The sequence below is a fragment of the Nicotiana tomentosiformis genome, chromosome 6, assembly GCF_000390325.3.
Source record: "Nicotiana tomentosiformis chromosome 6, ASM39032v3, whole genome shotgun sequence".
Lineage (NCBI taxonomy): Eukaryota > Viridiplantae > Streptophyta > Magnoliopsida > Solanales > Solanaceae > Nicotiana > Nicotiana tomentosiformis.
Genome location: NC_090817.1, coordinates 75316991 through 75323772, shown reverse-complemented (window position 1 = coordinate 75323772; position 6782 = coordinate 75316991). Strand labels below are relative to the sequence as shown.

General features: G+C 34.7%; 1 long non-coding RNA gene across 1 annotated transcript; it reads left to right on the top strand.

Moving 5' to 3' along the window:
- Window positions 1–4205: 4205 nt before the first annotated feature.
- On the top strand, window positions 4206–6551 carry LOC138894961 (uncharacterized). The gene is made up of 3 exons (XR_011409154.1): window positions 4206–4252; window positions 4515–4639; window positions 5987–6551. It is a non-coding gene; the product is annotated as an uncharacterized lncRNA (long non-coding RNA).
- The last annotated feature ends 231 nt before the right edge of the window (window positions 6552–6782 follow it).

Sequence of the window (6782 nt, the reverse complement as noted above, 5' to 3'; positions counted from 1 at the left end):
TAAGGAGCAGTATATTCAAATTCCTTTTTTCATTTTTCAAAAGGTTTTGAAGAACTTGAACTAGTACTTGCAGCCAAATTTATAATCTTTTCACGAAATTTTTCATTAGTAACTTCTTTTAAAAGTTCTATCACATTATTAGATGTAATAGTTTTCATGTTTTAAATCCTGGAACTGAGATTGCAATTTATAAAATTCATCATCACAGGTACATATATCACCTCTGCAAGTTGTACAAGTATTAACAACATTTTTATCACTATCAGATAAATCAAGTAAATCTACTTCAGCTTCAGATTCTGACTCAGAATAATAATAATCAGATTCTGATCCAGAAGTGTATAACAAACCATAAACCTTATCACGTAACTCATTGTCTAGTTCTAAGGTTTTCAGCTTTTGAAGCTTACAGTTTGGTGCTATATGGCCAAACTTTCCACATTTGTAACACTTAATATCAGCAAGATCTCGCTTAGACTTATTTTTGGTAAATCTAGTGGACTTGCGATGGGCTTTCTTAGCTTCTCGTTCTTCCTTGGATCTATATCTAGATCTCTTTCTCCTATAAGGACTGTCTTGGTTAGGGTATCTATGATACTTACGTTTCTTCTTCTTACGAGTAGAAGTCTCGGGTAAACCGAACTGGGTGCAAAAGTCTCCTAATTGGTTTCTTTCCTTAAGCTTATCCATCTTAAGCTGTCTGGACAATTTTAACTTATTGCACAGGTTTAACCCTTCCTGTGTGCAAATTCCTATCAACTTACCATAGGTATAGTCTTTGTACGGAATTTTACCATAGCTACCTCTTAGAGTCTTTCTAACTCTTTCAGCAAATAAGGAGGGAAGGCCATCTATAAGCTTAGCTTTCCAATGGTCGTACTTTTTCTCGGGTAATTCCATGACCCTGCTCATAAAAGTATCTTTATACCATCTGAATTCCCCTAACGTCTTACATCTAAGACCATTAAGTAGGGTACGAACTGTCTCATGCTGATTGGTAAATCTACCATTGAAGTGTTCTAAAATTGTAAGAACAAGAGTATAAACAACATCTTCTCTATTCTTAACAAGAGCCATGCCTAGGTTATCAACTCCCTCATCAGTGGCTATAGCATCAATAACCATCAACTTTTCATTTGCAGTCAAATAATTGTCCCACCAGCCACGAAGTTGGCCAGTAAAACCTGCAACAATTATTTTGCAAATAGTTCTATCTGTATTATTCACACTTTTACAGATAGTTGTGTACATAAGCATTCTATGCACAAGAATAGTCAATTGTCTATCAGTCAAACCATCAAGATTTCACTCGTAGATTTTGGAACCACTATAAGACGTATTAGTCTGATTCCAATCACGTTCCTCTATTAAGACATCTTGAGGAGTAGGACGATCGTAATAATAGGTTTGCATTCTAGGCTTATCAGCGTGCCTACTATTCTTTTTGGGATAACCTCTGAGTTTATTAAACTCTGACCAAACTTCATTTTTGTAGTCAAAAGTATTATCTAATTTATCAGCAAAATCTTTTGATAAATCAATAGGTTTGATATTCAAACCGGATAACTTTTTATCAAGAAGTTTTTCTAAATCATTTAAAGATATAAATTTAAAATCCTGAATCTCAGGAGGTCTTTGAATATGAGTAAGAACAGTTTGAGGTTCTGATTTGCTTCTTGACGTAGAGGCAATATCAGTTAAAATCTTACTAGTACTCATATTCTTTATCAAGACTGTTAAATCGTCAAGTTTTGTATTAAGAAAACTGTTTTGTTCACCCAAAACTTTAACGTATAAACTCAAATAATTATTTTGAGAAATTAATTTATTAATTTCTGCTATGCTGACTGTAGCAATATCTTCATCAATAAATTTTTGAAATGCAGTAAAAGTAATACCTGTATTGTTTGGTAAAACAAAAGGTGTTTGAGGAATGTAAATGGCTTTAGTAATATTGTCACTCCCGTCTTTATAAGATCTTTCCAAAACTTTTATAAAAAGTGGTAAATACGTGGTTATAAACCAAGGAACAAAATACATAATTTGATTATGTAAAGTACAAGTTTCATAAAACTCTTGAGAAATATTATTCAAATCATTTTTACTATAAGTATCAAAAAACCAAGTTTTAAACTAGTTTCATTTATCACTGAAAAATTCTTTTTGAATATGATTTCTAGCTTGTGACCCTGGACTAAAATCAATTTGGTGTGGGATCATTAAGTATCATTGGGGTTGAAATCCATCTCGGACACAAAAGGAATATCCTTATCAGAAATATTATCACTATCCTGAACAATATTTGTCTGGAGGTTAATCTTAACCCTTTCAACTGGCTTATCACCCACTTTAGTAGAAATTGTATGCTAAGATGCAGCACGATTTCTAACCGGTTCATAGACTGGTTCAACAGGAGAAATATGTTGACTATCGGGCAACAATCTACGATTGGTAAAAAAATGTCTATTATAATTAGAACTAATAGTAGGCAAAAGTCTACTATTAGAAAATGACTGCCTATTATAAGTGGAACTATTATCATCAAACTGAATGCAAATCCTACCATCTGAATTTTGAGTAATATGAGAATACTCAGCATTACTGACAGCATTAGTTTTCTGACTAGGGGATATAACCGAATCCAAATTCCAAGTAGTCGGAAAATTAATTTCTTCCCACTTAATAGGTCTCCTCGTGGTGACCTTAGACTTTGCAAAATTCGTTTCCACTAATATAGTCTGATCAGATGTATCATATAATTTACATCTAGGGTTTAACGTAGATAGCAATTTAAAATAAATTCTATACGATAAACATATAAGTTCAGAACTAGGTGCATAATTATAACCATGCGTTTTTACATTTAATGTTAAAGCATCAAGTATATTAACATCAGATAGAGATAATTACAGATTGGGTTGAGTATTAAAATATACTGGACCGTAGGCCGCAGTAGATTCAATAGAACCCATCAGAGAATGTCTAAAATTCAGATTTCTGGAATCTCTGAGAGCAGCCAAAAACGTCTCTGGTAACCCTTTTAATACGAATTCTGGCTGCTTGTTTAACAAACGAATAGTCTGTTCAGACGAATTTAAAGCTAAAGATTGCTCAGTAGTTTTAATAAGTTATTTAGAAGAAAGTTTATCAAACCATCCATAATCATAGATTGTTCTAATAGGGATTTTAGTAATCGTCCATTTGTTTAACAAATCAAGGTTTTGATGTATATCTACCTCTTCCAACCTAGTCTTTTTCATACTAGTTTCTCCTAAATCCGTATTTCAGAAATATATCTATGTTGAATATTTCATATCTATCTCATATATACCATGAAAGTACCTAAACTCTGATACCATTTTAACAGGATCAAGTGGCGGACGGTAATCCGCACGGCCTTCTCAACTAAGCTAAAACCGAGATCATTGATTGCTCGAGAACTGGAATTGTTTCACACCTACTATACTATACTATATACACATCTTAATATATATATATATATATATATATATATATATATATATGTGTGTGTGTGTGTGTGTGTGTGTGTGTGATAATTCTATAATATAATTTACAAATTGGCTTAAATATTTTTATTACCATTTTTTTCTCTAACTTGTATAAAAAAAATTTAAAAATAGAAAGTATCCACTGGGCCCACTTAACCCGGGACCGTTAGTTCGTGGTCCCGGTCCCGGGCCGGTTCCAACAAGAAGCCCGCGAAGCCTGGGACTGCTTAGGACCGGCCCACTTAGGACTGGGCCCGCGAAGCCCACTTAGGAACGGGCCCGGCCCACATACCACCCCTATTGTCTATACGCAATTGCCAAACCATGTAATGAGATTAAGCTCTTGTTAGTTTTTGCTTTTTTTTAGTTTACTTTTTCTTTTAAATATTAAATCAGAATTAATTGTTTTTCTACTTAGCGGAGGCCCTTGCAAAGTCTTGGTCACGCCTTACGAGTCAACGAGTTTACTTGGATCAGGCTTATAATCCTCAGTTTTAAATGGGCTTAGAAAATTTTGACCTAGCCCCACCCGATCAGTGGAAATGGCATGGGGTAGCCAGTTTTTAAGATGGTATTTAGTATTTAGTTAAAACTTTTAACGCTGAGCAAAAATAGCCACTACTCTATTAAAATTAATACAAAAAGACATTTTTACCCTTTCTTTTATCTTTCTTCTTTCCCAAATCCTTTATGAAAAGTTCAAAACCCTCGCTTCACCATCAACTTCTCGTTAATGCATCTAGGTAATTTCTCCATTTTCTAGGTATTTTTTCAGATAAAGAACCATAAATCGCCGAGGTTCAATTCACGCCTAAGAAAGAGTTTATTTTCTCTCTAAATTATGTTTTTATTTAGTCTTTTTCTTTCTTTTATGTTTCTAGTTGCGCATGGCTGCTAGGTACTAGAAAAGTCCCAAACAAAATCTCATTTGGATAGTTGGACTTATATAAATTTTTACAACTACTGTTTTTTCATTTAGACTGATGATTATGCCTTTTATATTAGCGGAAATTTGAAGAACTTGAAGAACACTTGTTTCAAGTTTGAAGAACTTTTCGGACTCATTCTAATCGATTTGAGCAGCTGAGAAATTGTTGCAACGAATCAGGTTTGATTCTTTGAGTATTAAGGTGAACTTCTGCTTGATCTTCCACTGAATTCGATTGACTTCCTTATTACTTTGTGATTGAGTTTGAATTCATAAATTGACTCAAGGTTCTTGTTGGTTTGAACTGTTTCTTTGAAATCCTTATTGAAGAATTGATTGGGAGTTAGCTACTGTATATTGTGATTAGGTCCTGAATGTTAGTTTATTACTTTAAATATTCAGGACATTTTTAGAAAAATGATCCTGAAGTTTACCTGCTATTTCCTACTTTAATTTAATTTCATTTAATTTTCCTTACAGCTCTGTTGTTACCTTTGGGATGATTGCAATCATTTAAATAAAAAAATTCAGATGCTTTTGCAAGTAAATTTGTAAGGTTAACTGGTTCTATTTTATTTCTGAATACCTTGTTAATTTTTTGCCAACCAAATGTGGGTTTTTAATCTCATGGGTAGAGTTTCCTTAATTTATTTTGGTCATTATTTGAAAATGAGCCTTAAAGGTTATCCCTTTCTTTTCTTTTTCACATTTACAGGACCTTTGTAACGATCCATTAGTTTGGGATTCATCAAACTATCGTTAGCAAGTAGAGAATAAACCAATAAGTAGTCAAGTGCATGCATTTCTCTAGCTGCTGTATATTGTAATTAGGTCCTGAATGTTAGTTTTTTAGTTTAAATATTCAAGACATTTCAGAAAAATAGTCCAGATGTTTACATGCTATTTTCTTCTTTGTAGATTAGTGGATATATTTAATATATTATTTATTGGAGAACTGTATTTGTTATAAATGCAAGCTCTAAGTGTGCTAATGGAAGGAGATCAACATTTCGAGTTTGATGATTGGCGTAATTTGATGGGTCGATCGACTACAGAAGCTATCCACCTTATTAAGAGGTTGGTGGAACATTACAAGGATAGGAAGAAGGATCTGCATATGATTTTTATTGACATGGATAAAACATATGACAAGATCCCTAGGGAGGTTCTTTGGAGATGCCTAGAGGCAAAAGGTGTGCCGGTAGCTTACATTAGGGCGATCGGGGACATGCATGATGGAGCTAAGACTTGGATGATGACAGTGGGAGGCGGTTCTGAGCATTTCCCAGTTGTTATGGGGTTACATCAAGGATCTATGCTCAGCTCGTTCTTATTTTCCCCATGATGGACGCACTAACACACCATATTCAAGAGGAGGTTTCATGGTATATGTTATTCGCTAACGACATAGTTCTGATTGATGAGTCGCGAGGCAGTGTTAACTGATAAGTGGGAATTTTGACTGGTTATTTGCTCTCTTTTACTTGCGATTTAGCTCAAAAATGCTTAAAGGCATTCCTGGAAACTAACAAAATGTGTTTACTTGCAGGAATATTGGGACACGAGCCAAAGAAGTCAAAATCAACTCACAAAGGAGTCAAAAGTGAACAAGAACCAAAACATGGAAAAAAGGCAAGCAGCGCGGACCGCACAATTCTAGTGCAAGGCATGCGGACCGCACCGGAATTGTGCGGCCGCATTCATTATTATGCGGTCCACAAGGTTGAAGAATCAGAGAGCTGTGTCAAGTCCAAAAAAGCAAGAAGTGCGGACCGCAGCAGTTTTGTGCGGCCACATAATCATAAGTGCGGCCGCATCTATTTTTATGCGTACCGCAGAAGCCCCCAAGTTCCAAGCCCAAGTTCCCAAGAATGCGGACCGCAAGATAATTGTGCATCCGCAGTAGCTCGCGGCCGCACAACCTTCGTAGGGGCATTTTTGTCAGATATTTTTAGCTTAGTATAAATAGAACTTTTTGTCATTTTTAGGTTAAGTTGAGTTTTCAGAAGTGCACCTGGGCCTTTTTCTTTACCGTATTGAGTAATTTTGTACTAGATTAACTTCTTAACATTAGATTTTCTTTGTCTAATCAATTATTATGCATTCTATCTTAATTTCTTCTCGTGTTTCTTTATTTTTCATGAGTAGCTAAATCTTTAGCTAGGGTTGTGACCCAACCCTAGTATGGGTATTTGATGGGTGTTTAATTTAGGGCTTATTTTTTATTGGGTTAGTGATATTTAGCCTTGTTCATGATTGAACCCTAGAATCAATGGTTGCAAACATTGATTCATGCCTATTTGACTTAGCCTCTACTTGAGAAAGATAGACTAAGTCTAGGAAAA